Source organism: Chlorocebus sabaeus, chromosome 27 (assembly GCF_047675955.1).
Source record: "Chlorocebus sabaeus isolate Y175 chromosome 27, mChlSab1.0.hap1, whole genome shotgun sequence".
Classification (NCBI taxonomy): domain Eukaryota; kingdom Metazoa; phylum Chordata; class Mammalia; order Primates; family Cercopithecidae; genus Chlorocebus; species Chlorocebus sabaeus.
In genome coordinates this window covers 25,378,819-25,405,127 of record NC_132930.1, presented here as the reverse complement: position 1 = coordinate 25,405,127, position 26,309 = coordinate 25,378,819, and the positions used below count along the sequence as shown (strand labels likewise).

Genomic DNA, 26,309 nt, shown 5'->3' with positions numbered 1-26,309 from the left:
ACCCCTGGGACTTTCTGCATCAGGGAAATGGGAGGCACCAGTGAATTCCTGTAGCTCATCTTCAAGGAATCTTCCTGTTCTAAAGTTTCAAGACTTGGGCCTTTGAGTAAGCAGAACGTAACAGCTATGAAGGAGGACTTTCACATCCAACCACCAGGATTTTATCCCAGCTCTACCAATGCTAAGCCTTTAATCTACAGCAAGTCACATCAACTCTCCAAAGTTTCAGTTCCCAATATAAATTAGGAACAATCATAATACCAAATACAGTAATTGTGGGGATATAATTTGTTTAGTACAGTGCCTGACACAGAGTAAGCTCCCAACATATGTTAGCTATTAAAATATAATATAGGTAGGCTGGGCGGTGGCTCATGCCTCTAATCCTGGCACTTTGGGAGGCTGAGGTGGGCGGATCATGAGGTCAGGAGAGTGAGACCATCCTGGTCAGCATGGTGAAACCCCATCTCTACTAAAATACAAAAATTTAGCTGGGCGTGATGGTGCGCGCCTGTAGTCCCAGCTACTCAGGAGGCTGAGGAAGCAGAATCGCTGGAATCCGGGAGGCAGAGTTTCAGTGAGCTGAGATCATGCCTCTGCACTCCAGCCTGGTGACAGAGCAAGATTCTGTCTCAAAAAAAAAAAAAAAAATATATATATATATACACACACACACACACACACACACACACACTCACACACACATATATATGTATATACAATATAGGTAATGATATCACTATAGCCATTATTATTATCCATGCACTAGCAAATGTGGTGAGCAGATAAGTGAACATAATAATAGCTAACACTTATTGAGCCCCTGCAATGTGCCAGAAATTTTCTGCATTTTACATAATTCATTTATTATTTGTACAATTCCTTGAGGAGGGCCTATAATTAGCTCCATTTAATATATCAAGAAACCTAAGCACAGTAAAGTTAAGTGACTTGCTCAAGGTGGTGTCACTAAGAAATGGCAGAGCCAGGCCTTGAAACTCAGGAAGTCTGGCTTTGAGGACTATATCTGTGGTTACTATGTGTCACACGAACCTATCAGAATACACATTTTCAGGCCAGGCACAGTGGCTCATGCCTATAATCTCAGCACTTTGGGAGGCTGAGGCAGACCGATCACCTGAGGTCAGGAGCTTGAGATAAGCCTGGCCAACATGATGTATCGGGGGAACCCACCCCCAATATTTCAACATTGGTTCTTTCTATTCTCCCTAAGTGTTGTCCAGCTGAGAAATAAAGAGAAGGAGTACAAAGAGAGGAATTTTACAGCTGGGCCTCCGGGGGTGACATCACATATCAGTAGGTCCGTGATGCCCACCTAAGCCATAAAACCAGCAGGTTTTTATTAAGAACTTCAAAAGGGGAGGGGGTGTAGGAACGGGGAATAGGTCACAAAGATCACAAGCTTCTGAGGCCAATAAAGATCACATGGCAAAGGGCAAAGCAAAGATCACAAGGCAAAGGGCAAAATCAAAAACTCCTGATAAGGGTCTATGTTCAGCTGTGCACATATTGTCTTGATAAACATCTTAACAGAAAACAGGGTTTGAAAGCAGAGAACCAGTCTGACCTCAAATTTACCAGGGCTGGGGTTTCCCAATCCTAGTAAGCCTGAGGGTACTGCAGGAGACCAGAGTGTATCTGAGTCCTTATCTCAACCACATAGGACAGGCATTCCCAGAGCTGCCGCTTATAGACCTCCCCCCAGGAATGCAGGTCTTTTCCTAGGGTCTTAATATTAAATTCCTTGCTAGGAAAAGAATTTAGCAGTATCTCTGCTACTTGCACTTCTGTTTATAGGCTCTCTGCAAAAAGAAAAATATGGCTTTTTTTGCCTGGCCCTGCAGGCAGTCAGACCTTATGGTTGTCTTCCCTTGTTCCCTAAAATCGCTGTTATTCTGTTCATTTTCAAGGTGCACTGATTTCATATTGTTCACACACACATGTTTTACAATCAATTTGTTCAGTTAACGCAATCATCACAGGGTCCTGAGGTGACGTACATCCTCATTTTACAAAGATAACAGGATTAAGAGATTAAAGTAAGACAGGCATAAGAAATTATAAGAGTATTATTAGGGAAGTGATAAATGCTCATGAAATCTTCACAATTTATGTTTCCTCTGCTGTGACTCCAGTCGTTCCCTCCATTCGGGGTCCCTGACTTCTCGCACCAATGGTGAAATCCCGTCTCTACAAAAACACAAAAATTACCTGGGCGTGGTGGTGGGCGCCTGTAATCCCAGCTACTAGGGAGGCTAAGGCAGGAGAATTGGTTGAATCCAGGAGGCGAAGGTTGCAATGAGTCAAGACTGGGCTCATTCACTGCACTCAGTCCAGCCTGGGTGACTGAATGAGGCTCCATCTCAAAAAAAAAAATAAAGTATTTTTATTCTCAAAAATACACACACACAGACACACACACACACACACACACACACACACATTTTCAGCATTTTATTCTCAATCTCTGCTCGTTCCTTTGCAACATCCCATGAATCTCCTCATCCAGGAAAATAGACTTAACATCCATGTAGCTTAGAATCTATTTTTTCCACCAAGAACTCTAAAAGCACTGGGTGCAGTGGTTCACAGCTGTAATCCCAGCAATTTGGGAGGCTGAGGCAAGAGGATTGCTTGAACCCAGAGTTCAACACCAATCTGGGTAACATATGAGACTCTGTCTCTACAAAAAATCTAAAAATTAACCTAGCATTGTGGTGCACATCTATAATCCCAGCTTCTTGGAAGGCTGAGGTGGGAGGATTTCTGGAGCCCAGGAGGTCAAGGATGTAGTGAGGCTGGGTAACAGAGCAAGAACCCATCTCAAAAAAAAAAAAAAAAGGCTTCAAGTAACCTACATCTGTGCTACTCAAATTGTGTTCCATGGTCTATCACTTCTGTAGCAGTAACATGTTTTGGTTTTTTAACTGATTTTTTGGGGGGCTACATAAATTCCAAAAGAATTTATAACACCGTTTGTTTGTTTCTTTTTTTTTTTTTTTTTGAGATGGAGTCTGGCTCTGTCGCCCAGGCTGGAGTGCAATGGTGCTATCTCAGCTCACTGCAACCTCTGCCTCTGGAGTTCAAGCAAATCTCCTGCCTCAGCCTCCTGAGTAGCTGGGACTACAGGCTCACGCCACCACACTCAGCTAATTTTTGTGTTTTTAGTAAAGACAGGGTTTCACCATGTTGGCCAGGCAGGTCTCCAACTCCTGACCTCAGGTGATCCACCTGCCTCGGTCTCCCAAAGTGCTGGGATGACAGGCGTGAGCCACCACACCCGGCCTGTCAGCCTGTGTTGTTGTTGTTGTTGTTGTTGCTTTGAGACAGAGTCTCCCTCTGTCGCCCAGGCTGGAGTGCAGTGGCGCAATCTCAGCTCACTGCAACCTCCACCACCCAGGTTGAAGTGATTCTCCTGCCTCAAGTAGATGGGCCTACAGGTGTGTGCCACCACATCTGGCTAATTTTTGTATTTTTAGTAGAGATGGGGCTTCGCCACATTGACCAGGCTGGTTTCAAACTCCTGACTTCATGTAATCCACCCACCTTGGCCTCCCAAAGTGCTGGGATTACAGGTGTGAGCCACCATGGCCATCCTGTTTTTGTTTTTTTGAGACAGGATCTCTTTGTCACTGAAACTGGAATGCAGTGGCACAATCTCAGCTCACTGCAGACTCAACCTCCTGGGCTCAAGGAGTCCTCCCACTTCAGACCCTCAAGTAGCTGAAACTACAAGCACGCTGGTGTGCGCCACCACACCCGGCTAATTTTTTGTATTTTTTTGTAGAGATGGGGTTTCACCTTGTTGCCCAGGCTGGTCTCAAACTCCTCAGCTCAAGCAATCCGTCTGCCTCAGCCTCCCAAAGGGCTTAGGATTACAGGCCTGAGCCACTGTGCCCTGCCAGCAGTAACATGTTAATAGAAGCTATGCTGGCCAGGAGTAGTGGCTCATGCCTAGAATACCAATGCCTTGGAAGGCTGAGGTGGGAGGATCACTTGAGGTCAGGAGTTTGAAACCCAGCCTGGGCATCACAGCAAGGCCCTGTCTCTACAAAAAATAATTTAAAATAAAATAATTATCTGGGTATGGTCATGTGCAATTGTAGTCCTAGCTATTCAGGAAGCTGAGGCGGGAGGGTCGCTTGAGCCTAAGAGTTTCAGGCTACAGTGAGCTGTCATCGCACCACTGCACTCCAGCCTGGGCAACAGAGCAAGACCCTATCTTAAAAAAAAAAAAATGTGCCAGACGTGGTGGCTCACACCTGTAATCCCACCACTTTGGGAGGCCAAGGCAGGTGGATCACTTAAGGTTACGAGTTGGAGACCAGCCTGGCCAACATGAAGAAACCTCATCTCTACTAAAAATACAGAAATTAGCCGGGCATGGTGGTACATGTCTATAAGCCCAGCTACTTGGGGGGCTGAGGCAGGAGAATCGCCTCCCAGGAGAACCCAGGAGACAGGTTGCAGTGAGCTGAGGTTGTACCACTGCACTCCAGCCTGGTCTACAGAGCCAGACTCCATCTCAAAAAAAAAAAAAAAAAGTATGAGAAGTTATGCCCCCAAAGGGTTCTGTGGCCCCATGAGCTTGGAAAATTGTAGACTGTGCAAAGTTTGCTTGCTTAGTAAACTGCAGGACTTCTCAGACATTTTAAAGCACCAGTGGACACTGTGAATCTCTGGCTGGGAAATATAAAAAGCAGTTAATGTTGAAACACGCAAAGAGAGGCTGGAGAAGAAGACAAGCAGGGCAATTACAATATATTTTTAAGTTTTTTGTAGAAGTGGGGTCTCATTATGTTGCCCAAGCTGGTCTGGGACTCCTGGCCTCAAGTGATCTTCTGGCCTCAGCCTTCCAAAGTGCTGGGATTACAGGCATGAGCCACCATGTCTGGCCGGGCAGGGCAATTAAAATCTATAGTCTGTCAGTAAAAGTCAGAAGTTTGAAAATCAAGTCAGAGTGACCGGAAACTATCTAACTTAAAGGTCACTGACAATGGCGAACTGGAACATAGATTTTGTTTGACCTCACTGTTAAAAGAAAAAAAGGTGTGGGGCAGGGGGTGAGGCTGCAGACAGATTTGTAGAAATGCTTGTGCTCAGGAACACCTCAGACTCTGATTCAATCAACCTGGAGTAGGATTAGATGTGGCCTCTTATGTGACCTTAGGGGACAGCTGGAGCTACGAATCGCTGTTCTAAACCCTGGTGATTCAAGGTGTGGCCCATGGCCCACGGCGTCGGCATCACCTAAAAACTCCTTAGAAGTGCAGATTCTTGGCCAGGTGCGGTGGCTCATGCCTGTAATCCCAGCACTTTGGGAGGCTGAGGCGGGTGGATCACTTGAGGTCAGGAGTTCGAGACCAGCCTGATCAACATGGTGAATTGCCATCTCTACTGAAAAATACAAAAATTAGCCGGATGTGGTGGTGAGGGCCCGTAGTCCCAGCTACTCGGGAGGCTGAGGCAGAAGAATCGCTTCAACCCTGGAGAAAAAATAAAAAAAGGGAGAGTGAATTTTAGCTAAATGTCCAGTATCAGAGTATTTGATAACACTGGCCTCACATTTTCACATGGCAATAATTGGCCGCCCTGTTTAGACAAATTTCCTCAATTTACCGCAGTACCCATTGTATCCTATTATATTATGTTACAGTTGGCCCACTTCTGTCACTTACATTACAGGGAAGTGGTTGAGTTTGTGACCCTTGGTCTAACTGCAAATTGTAGACTTCTTAGAAGCTGGAATAGTGGGGTAGATTCTATAACTGCCACACAGGCATTTATTTCTGTAACTTGTTTCTTTTTTTCTGATTATAAAAGTTACTCATGCTGATTCTAGAAAACTTGGAAATATAAAAAAGTATGAAAAAGAAAACAGTGACATGCATAGTAACCGCAATTAGTGATGACTGTTTAACTTCTGTTATTTTTTTCATCTTTTTTTTTGCATCTAGTTATCTAAATTTTCATCATATTTTGGATCAGACTACATTTGCAGTTTGGTATTTTGCCTTATTTAGAAGACATTCTACCAGCTACGAAGTATGGCTTGTTCTGCCATATTGCAATAGTTGAGTTGTCAAGAAAACTCATTTGATGAAAAATCAAGACTCCCGCAAAAAGGGTATTTTTTTAATGCTGGAATGTCTATCTGAAAATACTTTTTTTATAGTTACAAGGGCACAGCTCTAAAAGTTAAACATAATTGGAGAATTCCAACATCATATGGTTCGAAAGTCACTCAAAAAAACAAACAAACAACAAAAAAACAAGAAACTAATGTCTAAGTGCACGTGAAAGGCTTGAATAATGTTATTCATTAAATGAGAGAATTGAAGGTCAGGTGTGGTGGCTCATGCCTGTAATCCCAGCACTTTGGGAGACGAAGACGGGTGAATCACTTGAGCTCAGGAGTTTGAGATCAGCCTGGGGAAGATGACGAAACCCTGTCTCTACAAAAAATACAAATTTAGCCACGTGCAGTGGCATGCACCTGTAGTCCCAGCTACTTGGGAGGCTGAGGCAAGAGAACTGCTTGTGCCCAGGAGACAGAGGTTGCTTATGTCCAGGAGCAGAGATCATGCCACTGCACTCCTGTCTGGGCAACTGGAATGAAATCCTGTCTCCAAAAAAAAAGAGATTTGGAAAAAGCAAATTTTCTAAATTCCTATTTAGAATTATAAATTCCTATTCATAATTTTATGTAATAAGTACATGTAAAGATTTGTGTAACTAACTGATATAACGAAAGTATGGGCCAGGCGTGGTGGCTCACGCATATAATTCCAGCACTTTGGGAAACTGAGGCAGGCGGATCATTTGAGGTCAAGAGTTCGAGACCAGCCTGGCCAACATGGTGAAACCTTGTCTCCACTAAAAATACAAAAATTAGCCAGGCGTGGTGGTGGGCACCTGTAATCCCAGCTACTCAGGAGGCTGAGGAAGGGGAATCACTTGAACCCAGGAGGTGGAGGTTGCTGTGGGCCGAGATTGCGCCACTGCACTCCAGCCTGGGCAATAGAGTGAGACTCTTGTCTCCAAAAAAAAAAAAAAAAAAAAGTATGAATAGACATTTGACTATTTCATCCATATGCCTAAAAGGTATTTTATTTTATTTTATTATTATTACTATTTTTTGCAGTGCAGTGGCATAATCTAGGCTCGCTGCAACCTCCACCTCCCAGGTTCAAGAATTCTCTGCTCAGTCTCCCAAGGAGCTGGGATTACAGGTGCCTGCCACCACGCCTGGCTAATTTTTGTATTTTTAGTGGAGACAGGGTTTCACCATCTTGGCTAGGCTGGTCTTGAACTCCTGACCTCATGATCCACCCACCTCGGCCTCCCAAAGTGCTGGGATTACAGGCATGAGCCACCGCACCTGGCCTTATTTATTATTTTAGAAATGGGGTCTTACTCCTTATTTTAGAAATTGGGTCTTACTCCTTACTTATTATTTTAGAAATGGCGTCTTACTCCTTATTTTAGAAATGGGGTCTTACTCTGTTGTCCAGGGTGGAATGCAGTGCTTTGCTCATAGCTTACTGTAGTCTTGACCTCCTGGGCTCAACTGATCCTCCCACCTCAGCCTCCCTCATAGCTGGGACTACAGGTGCAGGCCACCACTACTGGTTTTTATTTTTTATTTGTAGAGATGGGATCTTGCTATGCTGCCCCAGCTGGTCTCAACCTCCTGGCCTCAAGGGAGCCTCCCACCTTGGCCTCCCAAAGTGCTGGAATTACGGTTTAATTTTTTTGTAAATTAAATTAAATTTTACTTTTTAGACAGGATCTAGCTCTGTCGCTCAGGCTGGACTGTAGTGGTACAAAATCACAGCTCACTGTAACCTTAACCACCTGGGTTCAAGCTGTCTTCCTGCCTCAGTCTCCTGCGTAGCTGGGAGTCCAAACACATGCCACCATGCCCAGCTAATTTTTCATTTTTTTCTAGAGATAGGGATCTCACTATGATGCCCAGGTTGGTCTTGAACTCCCAGGCTCAAGTGATCCCTCCACCTCAGCCTCCCAAAAGTAGTGGGATTACAGGTATGAGCCACCACACCTGGCTCAAAACCTTTTTCATGAAGAAAAACATTGGAGATATTAGGAACATAAGAGTAGTCATTGTATTAGGTTTTTTTTGTTTTTTTTTTTTTTTTTGGACAGTCTTACTCTGTCACCCACACTGGAGTGCAACGGCGTGATCTCGGCTCACTGCAACGTCTGCCTCCTGGGTTCAAGTGATTCTCATGCCTCAGCCTCCCAGGTAGTTGAGATTACAGGTGAGCACCACAATGCCTAGCTAATTTTCGTATTTGTAGTAGAGATGGGGTTTTTCCATGTTGCCCAGACTGGTCTCGAACTCCTGGCCTCAAGCAGTCCACTTGCCTCAGCCTCCTAAAATGCTGGGACTACGGATGTGTGCCCCCATGCCTGGCCTCGTATTTGGCACTTTATTTCAAACCCTAGCATTCTAAAAGTGAGAGGGCTTTGGATGCCATCCCTGTAACTCTCTCCTTGAAATAGGAATCCCCGCCGGCTGCTGTGGCTCATGCCTGTAATCCCAGCACTTCGGGAGGCCGACGTGGGTGGATCACGATGTCAGAAGATCGAGACCATCCTGGCTAACATGGTGAAACCCCGTCTCTACTAAAAAATACAAAAATTTAGCCGGGCGTGGTAGTGGGTGTGTATAGTCCCAGCTACTCAGGAGGCTGAGGCAGGAGAACCGTGTGAACCCAGGAGGCGGAGCTTGCAGTGAGCCGAGATCACGCCACTGCACTCCAGCCTAGGTGACAGAGCAAGACTCCATCTCAAAAAAAAAAAAAAAAAAAAAGAATAAAAGAAATAGGAATCCCCTCTACAAATCACAGTAAGTGATTGTCTTTTTTCCACCTGAAGGTCTCCTGCAGTAGGAAACCCACTGCCCCAGAGTAGCAGTCCAGAGCTTCCTGACTAACAAGTTCTTCCTGGCCGGGCTTGGTGACTCACGCCTATTATCCCAACACTTTGGGAGGCCGAGGCTGGTGGATCACCTGAGGTCAGGGGTTTGAGGCCAGCCTGGACAACATGGTGAAACCCCATCTCTACTAAAAATACAAAAATTAGCCAGGCTTGGTGGTACAAGCCTGTAATCCCAGCTCCTTGGAGGCTAAGGCAGGAGAATCACTTGAACCCAGCAGGCAGAGGTTGCAGTGAGCCAAGATCACACCACTGCACTTCCGCCTGGGCGACAACAGAGAGACTCCATCTCAAAAATAAAGTTCTTCGCATTGAAGCAAAGTGTCTTCTGCCGATTTCCACCTGGTTGCCCAATTCTGCTCTCCAACTCTGATTCTTGTCCATATGACAGGCTCTTCACTATTTCAAGAAAGTGATGACATTGCCAAGCCATCTTTTTTAAGCTAAGCATCTCCAATTTTTTCATGTTTCTGATATGTCATCATTTCCAGATGTTTTTAGAAATTCCGAATGATTTTAGGATTACATGAAATTAAAAAGGAGTTAGATGAAAATAGCTCTGGATCTGAACAAGGAAAGGAAAGGAATCTTGCTCATAGTAGGAATACTTCATGTCATCTCAGTCCTCACGGCTGCACACTAAGGCCAACTGTTGGTCAAGACTTACTGTCCTGCAAGTTACAACCTAACTCAACCTGGCTTAAGCAAAACAAATAAATACACTAATGAGGAGCTAAAAAGTCGCACGATTGACCTCAGCCTTCAGCATAACTTGAGCAGGAACTTGCAGGGACTAAAATTTCCTCTTCACCCTTTGAAAGTTTGCAGAAAAAAAATCAACTCACAAAAGATAGATTCATTGGACAAAAGGGATACAAATCTTTTTTTTTTTTTTTTTTTTTTTTTTTGAGCCAGAGTTTCTGCTTTCTCACCTAGGCTGGAGAGCAGTGGTGTGACCTTGGCTCACTGCAACTTCCGCCTCCTGGGTTCAAGTGATTCTTCTGCCTTAGCCTCCAAGTAGCTGAGATTACAGGCTCATGCCACCACAACCGGGTAATTTTTGTATTTTTAGTAGCGATGAGGTTTCACCATGTTGGCAAGGCTGCGTTTGAACTCCTAGCCTCAAGTGATCTGCCCGCCTCGGCCTCCCAAAATGTTGGGATTACAGGCGTGAGCCACGGCGCCTGGCCACAAATCTTAGTACGTATTTGGGGAGAACCACAGAGTGATTACCCAACCCACAGTGGTTCAGAAGTTTATATACCATCCTGGTAAAATAGCTTATGGGAGGACGGGAAGAGAGGAAATCTATTGAGGGGATTACTAGGAAGAATGAGTGGATCAGGGAACAGCGAAGGACTTGGACAAGCCAGGCACAGTGGCTCACGCCTATAATCCCAGCATTTTAGGAGGCCAAAGCCGGTGGATCACTTGAGGTCAGGAGTTTGAGACCAGCCTGGCCAACACAGCAAAATTAGCCAGACGTGGTGTCACAAGCCTATAATCCCAGCTACTGGGGAGGTTGAGGCAGCAAGAATTGCTTGAACCCGGAAGGTGGAGGTTGCAGTGAGCTGAGATCGCACCATTGCCCTCCAGCCTAGGGGTCAGAGTGAGACTCCATCTCAAAAAAAAAAAAAAGAAAAAAACTTGGAGATTATCTTGGGAGAAGGTCTGTTCAGGTGTGGTTACATTCTTGGTCTAACAGGGAAGGGAAAGAAAACACAGTAGTTTTTTTTTTTGGCGGGTCTAGATTTCAGTCAGATAAAGGAACTTCAATGTTATCCTGTGCTTTGGGAGGGATGGCTGGGGAGGGGGAAGGTCAGAGAGGCCTTGAGGCTTCTTCAGTTTACCACATCGAAGTGCCATATGTTGGTTTCTGTGCTCCAGCAAACTCAAATGATGACACTAGGTCCTGGTTTTTGTCCACCTCTCAACAATGCTATCTTCTGTATTGCCTTCATTCTTGGTCAAAACTGTGGTGGCTCCATGGCCTGGGGTAGTGGCTCATGCCTAGAGTCCCGGCACTTTGGGAGGCCAAGGCTGGAGGATCACTTGAGGTCAGGAGTTTGAGGCCAGTCAGGCCAATATGGTGAAACCCCATCTCTACTAAAAATACAAAGAATTATCTGGGTATGGTGGTGCATGCCTGTAATTCCAGCTACTTGGGAGAAGGAGAAAGGAGGATCGTTTGAACCCGGGAGGCGGAGGTTGCAGTGAGCAGAGATTGTGCTGCTGCACTCCAGCCTGGGTGACAGAGAGAGACTGTCTAAAAAAAAAAAAAAAAAATTAACTGGGCATGGTGGCTTGCCTGTAGTTCAGCTACTTGGAAGGCAGAGTTGCGAGGATCACCTGAGCCAGGCAGGTTGAACAGCGGAGCCTGTGGTGAGCTGTGAACACGCCACACAAGTACACTCCAGACTGGGTGACAGAGTGAGACCCTGTCTTCAAGAAAGCAAGAACAAAAAAATCACTTTTAGTGACTCCTGCAACTGTAGGCTCACATCCTCCCCAAGTTCAAGTATATCAGGGAAAAGCACTTGAGGTACACTCTCCCCAAGTTCAAGTACATCAGTAAAAAAGCACTTGATGTTCCAATAAAAGTTTCATTGTATTGCACTGGCTCTGACTACATGATATGCCTGCCTGTGAGCCAGTGATTTGGCCAGGGACATGGTAAGTCTTGCTGGTGGTCAGCGTCCCATATCACCTCTGAAGTTAAGGGCAGTGACGCATGATCCAAAATGTATGGACTACGAGTGGCAGAGGCGTGTTTCCCCAGAAGCAAATCTGGATGTTGTTACCCAAAGGAAAGGAAACCAGATCACCCATGTCCAGTTATTATTTTTACTATTTTATTTTTATTTTTGAGATGGAGTTTCACTTTTATTGCCTAGGCTGCAGTGCAATGGCACTATCTCAGTTTACTGCAATCTCTGCCTCCTAGGTTCAAATGATTCTCCTGCCTCAGACTCCCAAGTTGCTGGGATTACAGGTGCCCACCACCATGCCTGGCTAGTTTTTTTTGGTTTTGTTTTTGTTTTGTATTTTTAGTAGAGATGGAGTTTTACCATGTTGGTCAGATTGGTCTCGAACTCCTGACCTCAGGTGATCCACCCGCCTTGGCCTCCAAAAGTGCGGAGACTACAGGCATGAGCCAGCGTGCCAGCCCAGTTATTATTTTAATTTTCCATTTAGATATAAGGGAACCAAAGCTCAGAGAGAGGAAACTGTTTGTCCAAGGTCATTCACTTAGAAAGAGGCACAACTGGGGTGGCTCACGCCTGTAATCCCAACACTTTGGGAGGCCGAGGTGGGTGAATCACCTGAGTTCAGGAGTTCCAGACCAGCCTGGCCAACACTGCGAAACCCTGTCTCTCCTAAAAATACAAGAATTAGCCGGGCGTGGTGGTGTACGCCTGTAATCCCAGCTGCTTGGGAAGGTGAGGCAGGAGAATTGCTTGAACCCAGGAGGTGGAGGTTGCAGGGAGCCGAGATCACACCACTGCACTTCAGCCTGGGCGACACAACGACACTCCGTCTCAAAAACAAACAAACAAACAAAAACCAAACCAAACCAAACCAAAACAAAAACAAAACAAAGAAAGAGGCAGAACTGGGATTTATGCATGTTTGTCTGCAAAGCCATTCTTTTCTCCTTCTTCCCACAGTGTCCAGGGAAGTTCTACTGACTGGAACTGAACCATAGCAAATGCATCTCCACTTTCCATGATTCAGTAGCTTTGAGTGACAAAGTAACTAATCTCCAGCCCTGGTTATTGAGAAACTCCTGAATTGTTTGCACTGAGCTACCGGTTTCATCCAGAATTCCTGGCAAAGGTGTTAGAACGGCTCCATGATTGGTCAGTGAGATCACCAGCATCTTCCCAGAACTCAGGCGCATGCTGTTGGGATGGGAAGCCAGTCACCTACTTTATTTTCATTTCCTGAAAGTGATCTGGTACCGTTTGTCATGGGTCTTTGTCTTAAGAAGCCTCAACCGTAATCACAGAGACTGGGGACACCACCGTGGACACTGATGCTCCAGGGATGAGTGCAGTTTTAAGACAGAAATGTGAATGCCTTGGTCACCATGGGCACCGGTCATTATTGTTGCTCTGCAAAGCATTTCATGTATTTCTCTTATCTGTCTGTCCTGAAGACATTTGAAATGCCATTCCCAGTTAGAGTTCAGAAAGCTAAACTACGTCCCTCATCGATAGCAGAATAAACTGTGATGTAACCATGCAGATAATATGTTCATGCATGGAATACCATCCAACTGTTTAAAGGAATAAACTGGCTGAGCATGGTGCTCACAGCTATAATCTCAGCACTTTGGGAGGCCAAGGCGGGAAGATCCTTTGAGCCCAGGAGTTTGAGACTAACCTGGGCAAAATGGCAGAACTCCACCTCTACCAAAAAAAAAAAAAAAAAAAAAATTAGCCAGACATGGCTATAGTTCCAGCTACTCGGGAGGTCGAGTAGGAAGGTGCTGCAATCAGTTGTTATTGAGTCACTGCTTTCCAGCCTGGGCGATAAACTGAGGGCTGGGTTTGGTAGCTCATGCTTATAATCCTAGCACTCTGGGAAGCTGAAACGTGAAGATCTCTTGAGCCTAGGAGTTCAAGACCAGCCTGGGCATCATAGTAAGACCCTGTTTTGTTTTTTTTTTGTTGTTGTTGTTGTTTGTTTGTTTGTTTTTTGAGACAGAGTTTTGCTCTTGTTGCAATGGAGTACAATGGAGTGATATGTGGGCTACATAAGAGGTAAAAATGTAAACACATACACAGGCACTTCAAGATGATAGGTCCTCGAAATAAGAGGTGGGGGTGTTAAGTGGTAAAGAGGAAACAGAGGCATCAATTTTATTTCCTTCTTTTTTTTTTGAGATGGAGTCTGGCTCTGTCACCCAGACTGGAGTGCAGTGGTGTGATCTCAGCTCACTTCAGCCTCCGCTTCCCGGGTTCAAGCAATTCTCCTGCCTCAGCCTCCCTAGTAGCTGGGATTATGGGTGCTCACCACCACGCTTAGCTACTTTTTTGTATTTTTAGTAGATACAGGGTTTCACTGTGTTGGCCAGGCTGGTCTCGAACTCCTGACCTCAGGCGATCCACCCGCCTCAGCCTCCCAAAGTGTTGGGATTACAGGTGTGTGCCACCGCGCCTGGCTAGGACCCTGTTTTTATAATAAATTAAAAAATAAGCCAGCCGTGTTTTCGCATGCCTGGGCTCCCAGCTACTCAGGAGGCTGATGCAGGAGAATCGCTTGAGCCCAAGGAGGTTGAGGCTGCAGTGAGCTATGATCATACCACTGCACTGCATGCCAGCTGTGTGACAGCATGATTCTGTCTCAAAAAAAAAAAAAGAATAAACTGGGCTGACCGTATATCAGTATTGGTAAATCTCTAAAACATAATGTTGAGGAAAAAAAGCAAGTTGTAGAAGGCACACAAAGTCAGGGATATGTGTGCTACATGAGAGGTAAAAATGTACACACATACACAGGCACTTCAAGATGATAGGTCCTTGAAATAAGAGGTAAGGGTTTTAAGTGGTAAAGAGGAAACAGAGGCATCAATTTTATTTCCTTCTTTTTTTTTTGAGATGGAGTCTGGCTCTGTCACCCAGACTGGAGTGCAGTGGTGAGATCTCGGCTCACTGCAACCTCTACCTCCCGGGTTCAAGTGATTCTCCTGCCTCAGCCTACCCAGTAGCTAGGATTACAGGCACCAACCACCATGTCCGACTAATTTTTGAATTTTTAGTATGGACAGGGTTTCACCATGTTGTCCAGGATGGTCTTGAACTCCTGACCTTAGGTGATTCATCCGCCTTGGCCTCCCAAAGTGCTGGGATTACAGGCGTGAGCCATTGCACCCAGTCATTTTTTGTTGTTGTTGTTTTTTGAGACGGAGTCTCACTCTGTATTGCAGGCTGGAGTGCAGTGACCCAATCTCGGCTCACTGCAAACTCTTCCTCCCAGGTTCAAATGATTCCCGTGCCTCAACCTCTCAAGTAGCTGGGATTACAAGTGGTGCCACCATGCCAGTCTAATTTTTGTGTTTTTAGTAGAGTCAGGGGCTTTGCCATGTTGGCCCAGGCTGTCTCAAACTCCTGACCTCAAGTGATCCGCCTGCTTCGGCCTCCCAAATTGCTGGAATTTCAGGTGTGAGCCACCTCGCTCAGCCTCAATTTTATTTTTGAAACTTGGTGGTTGATACAAAGATGTTTGTCATGCTATTCTCTATGCTTTTTGTTTAAATGAAGTCTTTGGTAAAGAAATTTCCTCTAGACCCCAGTCATGGTCAAGTTTTCATCTCAATGCTGTATTGGTCAGGAGTCAGCGACAGACATAATCTACTCTAGCTGGCTAGCTAGTTTAGGCTGAAGGAGAATTAATATTGATTACAGAATTGATCAGGAGGCTGAAGGTACCACTCTGAGCTTTAGAAGGGGGAAGATATGCCAGACATGGTGGTTCACGGCTATAATTCCATCACTTTGGGAGGCCAAGGCAGGCAGATCACCTGAGGTCAGGCATTCAAGACCAGCCTGGTCAACATGGTGAAACCCTGTCTTTACTAAAAATACAAAAAAATTAGCCAGGCGTGGTGGCACACGTTTATAGTCCCAGGTACTTGGGAGGCTGGGGCACGAGAATTGCTTGAACCTGGGCAGTGGAGGTTGCAGTGAGCTGAGATTGTGCCACTGTACTCCAGCCTGGGGGACAGAGTGAGACTCCGTCTCAACAAAATAAAAAAATAATAAAATAATAAAAAAACAGGAAGGCCAGTCACGGTGGCTCATGCCTGCAATCCCAGCACTTTGGGAAGTTGAGGTGGGTAGATCATGAGGTCAAGAGATTGAGACCATCCTGGCCAACATGGTGAAATCTCGTCTTTACTAAAAATACAAAAATTATTCGGGTGTGGTAATGTGAACCTGTAATCCCAGCTACTCGGGAGGCTGAGACAGGATAATCGCTTGAACCCGGGGGGCGGAGATCATGCCTCTGCACTCCAACCTGGACGGCTGAGTGAGACTCCATCCCCTCTCCCTCCACCAAAAAAAAAAAAAAGAAAAGAAAGGAAGAAAAAGAAATAAAAGAAAAGAAAAAAAGAAGTGGGAGGTCAGGCAGCAAGAAAATTACTGACTCTTTTGTTACTGGCTGGTTTGGGAAGACACTGTGGGAAAGCCAGATTCCACAGGAATGATCCTTGCCACGAGAAACAGTGGAAGCAGCAGAAGGGTGGTCTTATCCTTATTGCTTCCTGCTGGTTGATGGAACCTCATCAGCATCTGGAATCCTAGAGCTTGGGAATTGTGGTTCTTAAATTTCCAGTCTCTGCTGTGGAGGAAGACCCACCCTAGGAGAAGGCAGGAAATGTTGATCCATCCACTGTATGTACTTCTCACAGAAGCCATCTCATTCATCTCTTTTAGCTTCTACACACCCGGTCCTCCAGCTCTGAACTTCCACCTTTGCCCCCACTCTGAACTCTTACCACCAGCCTTCATAATAGATTGGGGTGGGCAGTGGGAGCGACTCTTAGTGAAAAGCAATGCCATTCAGTAGGCACTATTATAAGACGGCATGTTTATGCATGTAGGACGCTGGCACAGAATTGGTATGAATGCATTAGTTCTAGAAAGATATCTGAGGTCACAGTGGACCACAGCTAGCTAGATGGTCCGGGGAAGGCAGTAGTGTTTAGTGGTAAAAGAGCTTGGCTCTGAGCTGGGCACAGTGGCTCACACCTGTAATCCCAGCACTTTAGGAGGCTAAGGTGGGTGGATCACAAGGTCAGGAGTTCGAGGCCAGCCTGACCAGCATGGTGAAACCCCGTCTCTTCTAAAAACACAAAAAATTAGCTGGGCATTGTGGTACGTGCCTGAAATCCTAGCTACTTGGGAGCCAAGATAGCACCACTGCACTCCAGCCTGGGCAACAGAGGCAGACTCCATCTCAAAATATACACACACACACACACACACACACACACACACACACACACACACACACAAAGGGTTTGGGACAGACTGTGCACCTGGTGAGGCCAAAGTAACCTTTAGGTGTTACTCCCAGGTGGATCAGATAGAGAGAGAGGGGAACTAACAACAACTACCTGTTGAGTCAAATGCCAAACGTGTGCTCCATGTGGCCAGGGGCTAGGGCAGAGCTTGGCTGCGGCCCCTGGAGGCAGTCAACTGTGTTATCTATCACCATGCACTCCTACCTACTGTGTCCGGAATTTATTCCTTCCGGTGAGTTCTTGGTCTTGCTGACTTCAAGAGTGAAGCCGTGGACCTTCGTGGTGAGTGTTACAACTCTTAAAGATGGCATGTCCGGAGTTTGTTCCTTCAGATGTTCAGATGTGTCTGGAGTTTATTCCTTCCAGTGGGTTCGTGGTCTCGCTGACTTCAGGAGTAAAGCTGCAGACCTTCACAGTGAGTGTTACAGCTCTTAAAGGTGGCGTGTCCAGAGTCGTTTGTTCTTCCCGGTGGGTTTGTGGTCTTGCTGACTTTAGGAATGAAGCTGCGGATCCTTGTGGTGAGTGTTACAGCTCATAAAGGTAGTGCAGACCCAAAGAGTGAGCAGCAGCAAGATTTATTGAGAAGAGCAAAAGAACAAAGCTTTCACATTGTGGAAGGGGACCCAAGTGGGTTGCTGCTGCTGGCTTGGGTGGCCAGCTTTTATTCCCTTATTTGGCCCCACCCACATCCTGCTGATTGGTCCATTTTACAGAGTACTGATTGGTGTGTTTACAATCCGTTAGCTAGACACAGAGTGCTGACTGGTGAGATTTTACAGAGTGCTGATTGGTGCGTTTACAATCCTTTAGCTAGACATAAAAGTTCCCCAAGTTCCCATCCGACCCAGAAGCCCAGCTGGCTTCACCTCTCACTATTATGTGAGGGGTGGGGACAAGTGAAAGGAAGAAGAACCTGCAGCAAAAGCAGTTTTGATTTTTATCACTTTTTAGAAAGCTCTCCCATATGATAAGCAGCAGCAACCCACTCACGCTTCCTCAAATGGAAACGGAATCTGTTGGAAGTCTGTGGGGGCTCTGGAAATCAGTGGCTGCCCAAAGGTGCAGGTTGGGAAGATGGGTGGGAGCTGAGAAGGAGCTGTGGAGAGGAGTCCTGCAGGTGATGGCCAGTAGGGATACTGCAACCGTGACCTCCCTCGGAGAGCTTCTTATCACCTCTTCATCTCCTGGGTAGTAGCATCTAAGTGACAGTGCTTAGGTGTGCCTGGGCTCCTGGCTCCCAGGAGGTGTAAAAGTACCACCAGGAGTTGTTCAATTCTAATCAGATATTTCCGCTTGGGAAAGGTTCTCAACATGTAGCCTCCTCTAAGTTACAAAGGGAACTTAGCAAGTGTTAGAAAACTGTTAGAGACAGGCTGGTACCTAACGAGGACTTTCTTGGGTAGAAGATATACTCATAGATAAAATGTCACATAAAATTAAGAAACTCTTTCAAATAAATATGTATTTTATTAAACTCAGTAGTGATAACATATGGCCAGGCGTGGTGGCTCACGCCTGCAATCCCAGCACTTTGGGAGGCTGAAGTGGGCAGATTACAAGGTCAAGAGATCGAGACCATCCTGACCAACATGATGAAACCCCATTTCTACTAAAAATATAAAAATTAGCCGGGTGTGGTGGCGGAAGCCTGCAGTCCTAGCTACTCCGGAGGCTGAGGCAGGATAATTGCTTAAACCCGAGAGGCGGATGCTGCAGTGAGCTGAGATCACACCACTGCACTCCAGCCTGGGCGACAGATCGAGACTCTGTCTCCAAAAAAAAAAAAAAAAAAAAAGGACGACATAACCCTGAAAAATAGCAGTAGATAGAAACACTAAAAGTATTCACTCAGTCTGCAGATGATGACTGCTTGGTGAATATATGCATGAGAGGATGAGACGGGGAGTAGGAAGCAGGAGGATTTGAGTCCCCAGCTCTTACGATTTCCATATCCACTAGGCAGGACCGGTTACAGAATTTGCAGAACTCAGTGCTGATAGAAAATGTGAGCTCATTGTTAATAACTTATTAAGAATTTCAGGCTGGGTGCGATGGCTCATGCCTGTAATCCCAGCACTTTGGGAGGCTGAGGCGGGTGGTTCACCTGAGGTCAGGAGTTTGAGACCAGCCTGACCAACGTGGAGAAACCCCGTCTCTACTTAAATTAAAAAAAAAAAAAAAAAAAGTACAAAATTTGCCAGGCCTGGTGGCGCATGCCTGTAATCCCAGCTACTCGAGAGGCTGAGGCAGGAGAATTGCTTGAACCTGGGAGGCAGAGGTTGCGGTGAGCCAAGATTGCACCATTTCACTCCAGCCTGGGCAACAAGAGCAAAACGCCATCTCAAAAACAAACAAACAAACAAACGAACAAACAAAAACCCACAAAGAATTTCAGCCAGGTGTGATGGCTCAGGCCGGGCGCAGTGGCTCATGCCTGTGATCCCAGTACTTTGGGAGGCCGAGGTGGGCGGATCACCCGAGGTCAGGAGTTTGAGACCAGCTTGGACAACATGGTGAAACCCTGTCTCTACTAAAAATGAAAAATTAGCCAGTGTGGTGGCACGCACCTGTAGTCCCAGCTACTCAGGAGGCTGAGGCAGGAGAATCGCTTGAACCCAGGAGGCGGAGGTTGCAGTGAGCCGAGATCGCACCACTGCACTCCAGCCTGGGTGACAAAGTGAGACTCCATCTCAAAAAAAAAAAAAAAAAAAAAAAGAATTTCAAGATAATAACAGAAGAGTGTTAAATTAAATGTAAGGGCTTTTTAAGTGTGGGATCCTGTGTGTGGTATAGGTCACACATACTCAAAGCTGGCCTGCTGCTAGGAGATTCTCCCCAAATAGACTGGATGAGGCAATGGTCACTCTACTGGAATCCCCTTTTTCATGCTGGGAAGTTAGGTGAGCAGACCGACAAGACATTTTTGTGGACTATCACAATCTGTGAAGCTCGATGGGCTTCCTATTGCCCATCTTCTATTCTTTCTTTCTTTTATAGAGACAGGGTCTCCTTATGTTGGTCAGACTGGTCTCCAACTCCTAACCTCAGGTGATCTACCTGCCTCAACCTCCCAAAGTGCTGGGATTACAGGAGTGAGCTACCATGCCTGGCCTTTTCTTTTTATCTACAAGCAATCTTTCGTTTGTTTGTTTTTAAACCATTTTCTCGGTGTGGGGTGCTGGGAAAAACAGAGTTCCCTCCTTTAGGATGCTCATAGTCTAGTGAGGCAGATAGTTTGTATGTTTGTTTTTTGAGATGAGGTCTACCTCTGTCACCCAGGCTGGAGTGCAGTGGTATGATCTTGGCTCACTGCAGCCTCCCAGGTTCAAGCGATCTTCCCACTTCAACCTCCCAAGTAGCTGGGATTACAAACATGTGCCACCGCACCCAGCTAATTTTTGAATTTTTTTTTAGTAGCCACAGGGTTTCACCCTGTTGCCCAGGCTGGTCTCGAACTCGTGGCCTCAAGAGATCTGCCTGCCTCGGTCTCCCAAAGTGCTGGGATTACAGGTGTGAGCCACTGTGCTCGGCCTTGAGGGAGATAATTTTGCAAGCAAAGAATTAAAATGCTGTGGAATCATCAGTGCACGGTACATACGTGAAGGTCTGAGAGAGGGGTCCCAAGTTGGCCTGGGGGAGGCAAGAAATGTCCTCAATAGGCCATTCCAAAGACCATGGACTTTGTATATGGTGGACGCGAAGCCAGGGTTCTGATTTGTGTTTAGAACATCACGTGGCTGGGTGCGGTGGTGGCTTACGCCTGTAATCCTAGAATTTTGAGAGGCCAGGGTGGGTAGACCACTTGAGCCAGGAGTTCAAGACCAGTCTGGGCAACATGGCGAAACCCTGCCTCTACAAAATATACAAAAATTAACTGGACGTGGTGGTGCGTGCCTGTAGTCTCAGCTACTTAGGAGGCTGAGGGGCGGGATGATCGCTTAAGCCCAAGAGGTCGAGGCTGCAGCGAGCTGGGATCGTGCCACTGCACTCCAACCTAAGTGACAGAGTAAGACCCTGTCTCAAAGCCCCCAAAAACAGGCCGGGCATGGTGGCTTATGCCTGTAATCCTGGCACTTTGGGAGGCCGAGGCAGACAGATCACGAGATTAGGAGTTCGAGACCAGCCTGACCAACATGGCGAAACCCCATCTCTACTGAAAATACAAAAATTAGCTGGGCGTGGTGGCCCATGCCAATAATCCCAGCTACTTGGGAGGAGAATTGTTTGAACCTGGGAGGCAGAGGGTACAGTGAGCCAAGAGCGAGCCAAACCTCCAAGCTGTCCTTGTTCATTCCTAGACATAATTTTGGGAGGCACTTAGCTTATAGTTTATAGTTTAGAACAAAGATGATAACAGCCCTTCCCCAAAACAAACCCCTTTCTTGCCTGGGGACAAGAGTGTCTTTATAGACTAACAAATTAGTCAAAAGATGAGAATTATGGTTTAGGAGTCATGCAGTTGGAGGCTACAAGATTCTGACTGTTCCTGGAGATAGCATCACTTTGTAAAGCCTGAGGTCAGTGCTTGAGATATTTTGCAGACCCTGCACTTGATGGATCAGCTGGCACCACCCAGATCGATAAATTGGCTCATCTATGCTGTGGCCCCCATCCATCTGTGTTCTTATGGAACTCATCCAGGTGGGTTCACGTCTGACCCAACCAATCAACACTCCTGACTCACTGGCTATCCCCCACCCACCAAATTATCCTTAAAAACTCTGATTCCCGTATGCTCAGGGAGACTGATGTGAGTAATAATGAGACTCCAGTCTCCTGCACAGCTAACTCTGTGTGAATTACTCTTTACTGTTTTCTCTCTTGCAATTCTTCCTGTCTTGATAAATTGGCTCTGTCTAGGCAGTGGCCAAGGTGAACCCATTGGGTTATTACACTCACTATTCTGGTGAGGCACAGCCAGGTCCTGAGCTACAACAGTGGTACCAGGCCTGGGGAGGGGGTGTGGATTCAATAGTTAATTCAGGGCTGGGTGTGGGGGTTCACGCCTGTAGTTCTAGCACTTTGGGAGGCCAAGGAGGGAAGATCACTTGAGGTCAGGAGTTTGAGACCAGCCTGTCTAACACGGTGAAACCCTATCTGTATCAAAGACACAAAACATAGCCAGACGTTGGTGGCACGGGCTTGTGGTCCCAGCTACTCAGGAGGCTGAGGAAGGAGAATCACTTGAACCCTGGAGGCTGAGGTTGCAGTGAATGGAGATTGTGCCACTGCACTTCAGCTTGGGCAGCAGAGTGAGACTCTGTCTTAGGAAAAAAAAAAAAAAGGGGTTAAAGAGTTATTTCAGGCTGGGTGCAGTGGCTGCCTAAGTGCTGTAATTTCAACACTTAGGGAGGCTGAGGCGGGAGGATTCCTTGGGCTTAGGAGTTTGAGACCAGCCTGGGCCACATAGTGAGACCTCATCTCTATTAAACAAACAAACAAAAAAAGAGTTAATTCAGAGATGGGATCAACTTGGGCTGTTGATTGATTGGATTGGGTGCAGGTTGAGTGGGTATTAGAGTTGAAACAATGTTCTTTTTTTTTGCAAAGTCGAAACAATATTCTAAGATGACTAATTGGATTCTGACTTTGGTCAGATATATGGACACAAGAAAGTTAGCTTGGAGGGAAAGACTATGCATGTTATTAGTAATTTTGTAACTCAGTAAAGATATTGGGAGAACTACATGTCACTAAATGTTTTTTTGTCTTGCAGAATCACCAATGATTTTTAGTATAAATATGGCAGGTTGGAAACCTGGAAAATAGAACAAAATGAGTGGATTGGCTATCCTACCAATGAAGCAATTAAAACAGCACAACTCGGGAGGAGAAAGTCTAGGGTTCACAATTGTTTTTAGTTCTGTAATTAAGCCAATCATTCTAACACAAATATGTTATTTAAAAATAAAAACCATTTCCCTAGCTTTTATCAGTAGACTTAGAACTTATTTATTTATACTTTTAATAGACTGTGATAGAATTCAGGTACTTAAATTAAAAGATGTAGAGGGATGGTGGGGAAGGAGGATTCTTCTAAAGTTCAACTAAATCATTCAAATTAAAAAATGTCCTTAATGTTTTAATTGGTTAGTAGTCACCCTGTGTATACAACATAAATCCTTGAAATGATTAACAGGAGGGAAAGATGGGTGGCAGCCCATAATAGTCTCCTTATTTAGAAAGCATTTGGAGGCAGGTTTTATAATGCAGTCTTAAAATAGCCGCTAACCAGATTCTGATTTCAGGAGCTGTAAGAATGTGGATGCCTTAGCCACATCACCTGAGTGGTAATTAGCATTAAACCACACAGCAACCATTTCTCATTTCACACTTTATAGGCCCCTTAGTTCTACCTCGGCAGTAATGGAGGGAAACTATTTAGGTATTCATATATGCGAGATCATACTGGGTACCCCTGTGGGGGAAATATTCCTTTGATAGAATTTAGCAAGGGGGGACCAAGTGCAGTGGCTCACGCCTGCAATCCCAGCTACTCAGGAGGCTGAGGCAGGAGAATCGCTGGAACCCAGGAGACGGAGGTTGCAGTGGGCCAAGATCGCACCACTGCACTCCAACCTGGGCGACAGAGCGAGACTCTGTCTCAAAAACAGCAACAAAAACAACAACAAAAAAGAATTTAGCAAGGGAATTCTTGTCTGTTGAAACACCCCAGTTTTCAAGGTACCCAGTGCAGGTCTTAAAGCAAGGGCTTTTCTTCTCTTCCCAGCTGTGATGAGGACTCTGCCACCTTGAAGCCATGTGCTTTCTTAGCTCAGGTTTGGGAGACAGACGCAGGGAACTACAAGGACAGAGGCACCTGTTCTCAGAGCTGCCAGGCTTCTCCTTTCTTTTATTTTTTAATTTTAATTTTATTTTATTTTATTTTATTTTTGAGATGGTGTTGTTCTCTGTCACCCAGGCTGGAGTGCAGTGGCGCGATCTCAGCTCACTGCAACCTCTGCCTCCCGGGTTCGGGTTCAAGCAATTCTCCTGCCTCAGCCTCCCGAGTAGCTGGGATTACAGGTGCCTGCCACTACGCTCGGTTAATTTTGTACTTTTTTTTTTTTTTTTTTTTTTGAGACGGGGTTTTGTTCTTGTTGCCCAGGCTGGAGTACTGTGGCGTGATCTTGGCTCACCACAACCTCCGCCTCCCGGGTTCAACCAATTCTCCTGCCTCAGCCTCCCGAGCAGCTGGGACTATAGGCGCCTGCCACCACACCCAGCTAATTTTTGTATTTTCAGTAGAGACAAGGTTTTACCATGTCGGCCAGACTGGTCTTAAACTCCTGACCTCAGGCGATCCACCCACCTTGGTCTCCCAAAGTGCTAAGATTACATGCTTGAGCCACCGTGCCTGGCCCAGCCTTCTTCTTTCATAGCTTCCTGCAGGAGGGAGTTACCACAGCAGTTGGCAGGGGGAGATCAGAGAGAGACTTTGCTACCAACCTGTTAAATAATGTGATCACGTATTTTTATTTTTCTTTAGAATTTTAAAATATTGAAACAGAGTCTCCTTATGTTGCCCAGACTGGTCTTGAAGTCCTGGCCTCAAATGATCCTCCTGTCTCAGCCTCCCAAAGTGTTGGGATTACAGGCATGAGCTATTGCACTCAGCCGATAACACACTTTTCATATAGGTAATGGCTCAGTGAATTTGGTTTATGAGTCTTTCCACCTAAAAGGCTGGGCAGCTGGAAGGATGAATGACATAACAGCCCTGATGATACAGGCCCTCTCTTCTCTCTGCATTGGGGACATTGGTTTTTGCCAGAGGCCAGCTGTCTCCCGGAGCACACGTTCACTGGGGCCAAAGAGTCTGCACTGGTCTAAGGGACTTCGCATGTGGAAATCGCATTACTGCCTCTTACAGGAACTCCTTGTGTTTGGAACCAGCCTAACGAGACTCCTCTCTGGGCAATAGTTGATGAAGAAGTGTTTTTTCTCTTGACAGCTCTGCTCTAGGGGTTGAAGAATGACCAAGTTGATTCGGGTTCTCAAAACTTAATCAAGCATCTTCCTAAATGGGATTATTCACATTCCTGCGGCATGTGAAGCAAAATTGGAATCTGCTTGAATATTTTTGCTGGAAGCAGGTGGAAGTTTTATAACCGGCCTTTAGGGGAAAATGCCAGATATTCTGACGGACAAAGAAGTGAGTTTGCTGAGCGAGTCGGCAGCTGGAGGGCATGCATAGGGGTCATAGATTGTACTTGGCAGCCAGGGTGGGACAGTTGCTGGCCTTGGAGGAATCATTGAGAGACTGCTCATCACATGGCTTTGTGTCAAAGTGTCAGACCATGAAACGCCTCCACCCTAGGTAACTTCTGGATGACTGAGCACAGAGCACATCGGGGCTAAAACAGCTGCAAACCTTCCGTGAATTAGCGACAGTCATTGTTTGGTTATCAACTCTTGCGTGTGGGGGCCGAGCCCCTGACGGCTAAACCAGGGGAATCAAACCGCCTTCTCCACTGAGAGCCCTTAACCCATTGCTGACTTACGTTCTGGGTCCTGCTTGGACAGCCTTTCAGATTGGCTACAGGATGTGTTGATCTAGGTACTGCAAAAAAACTTCCTTCTAGAAGCCAGGACTCTTAACTTTACTCAAATATCTCTTTGACAAAAGGATGTGGTTATTTTGTTTCCTTCTCTCCAGCTCAGGGAAGCTGTCAATAGCTCTCTGAGGCAGAGTCTTCCAGCTGAAAACAGGTACCTCTGGGATTTAGGAGGGTATAAATGCAGGAAGTTCCCATAACTATGTGCAACTTAATGTATGCATAATAATTAAAAATAGTTTTGTTTGTTTGTTTGTTTGAGACAGAGTCTCGCTGTGTCACCCGGGCTGGAGTGCAATGGCACAGTCTCGGCCCACTGCAACCACTGCCTCCCTGGTTCTAGTGATTCTCCCACCTCAACCTCCCGAGTAGCTGGAATTACAGGCATGCGCCACCATGCCCAGCTAATTTCTTATGTTTTTGGTAGAGATGATGTCTCACTATTTTGCCCAGGCTGGTCTCAAACTCCTGAGCTCAAGCGATCTGCCCATCTTGGCCTTCCAAAGTGCTGGGAAGGTCATTCCTCCCAGGTCATCCCTCCCGCAGCGCCCGGTCCCAAATTATTTTCAAAAAATAAAAAAGTGGAGAAAGGAATGACTTTAAATGTTCTTCCTCAGATCACCCAATATAATTTATTCCCCCCCTACCCAGGTGCTATCTACTATAATATCACTCTGATATATTTCCATATATAGTATAACACATTGCTATTTAAAATGATCCTGCTTGAGCAGATG

The 26,309-nt window shown here is 45.9% G+C and overlaps 1 pseudogene; it reads left to right on the top strand.

The window, feature by feature from the left end:
• LOC119627633 (S-phase kinase-associated protein 1-like) overlaps positions 1-26,309 on the top strand; it is a 33,560-nt pseudogene that overhangs the window by 6,306 nt on the left and 945 nt on the right.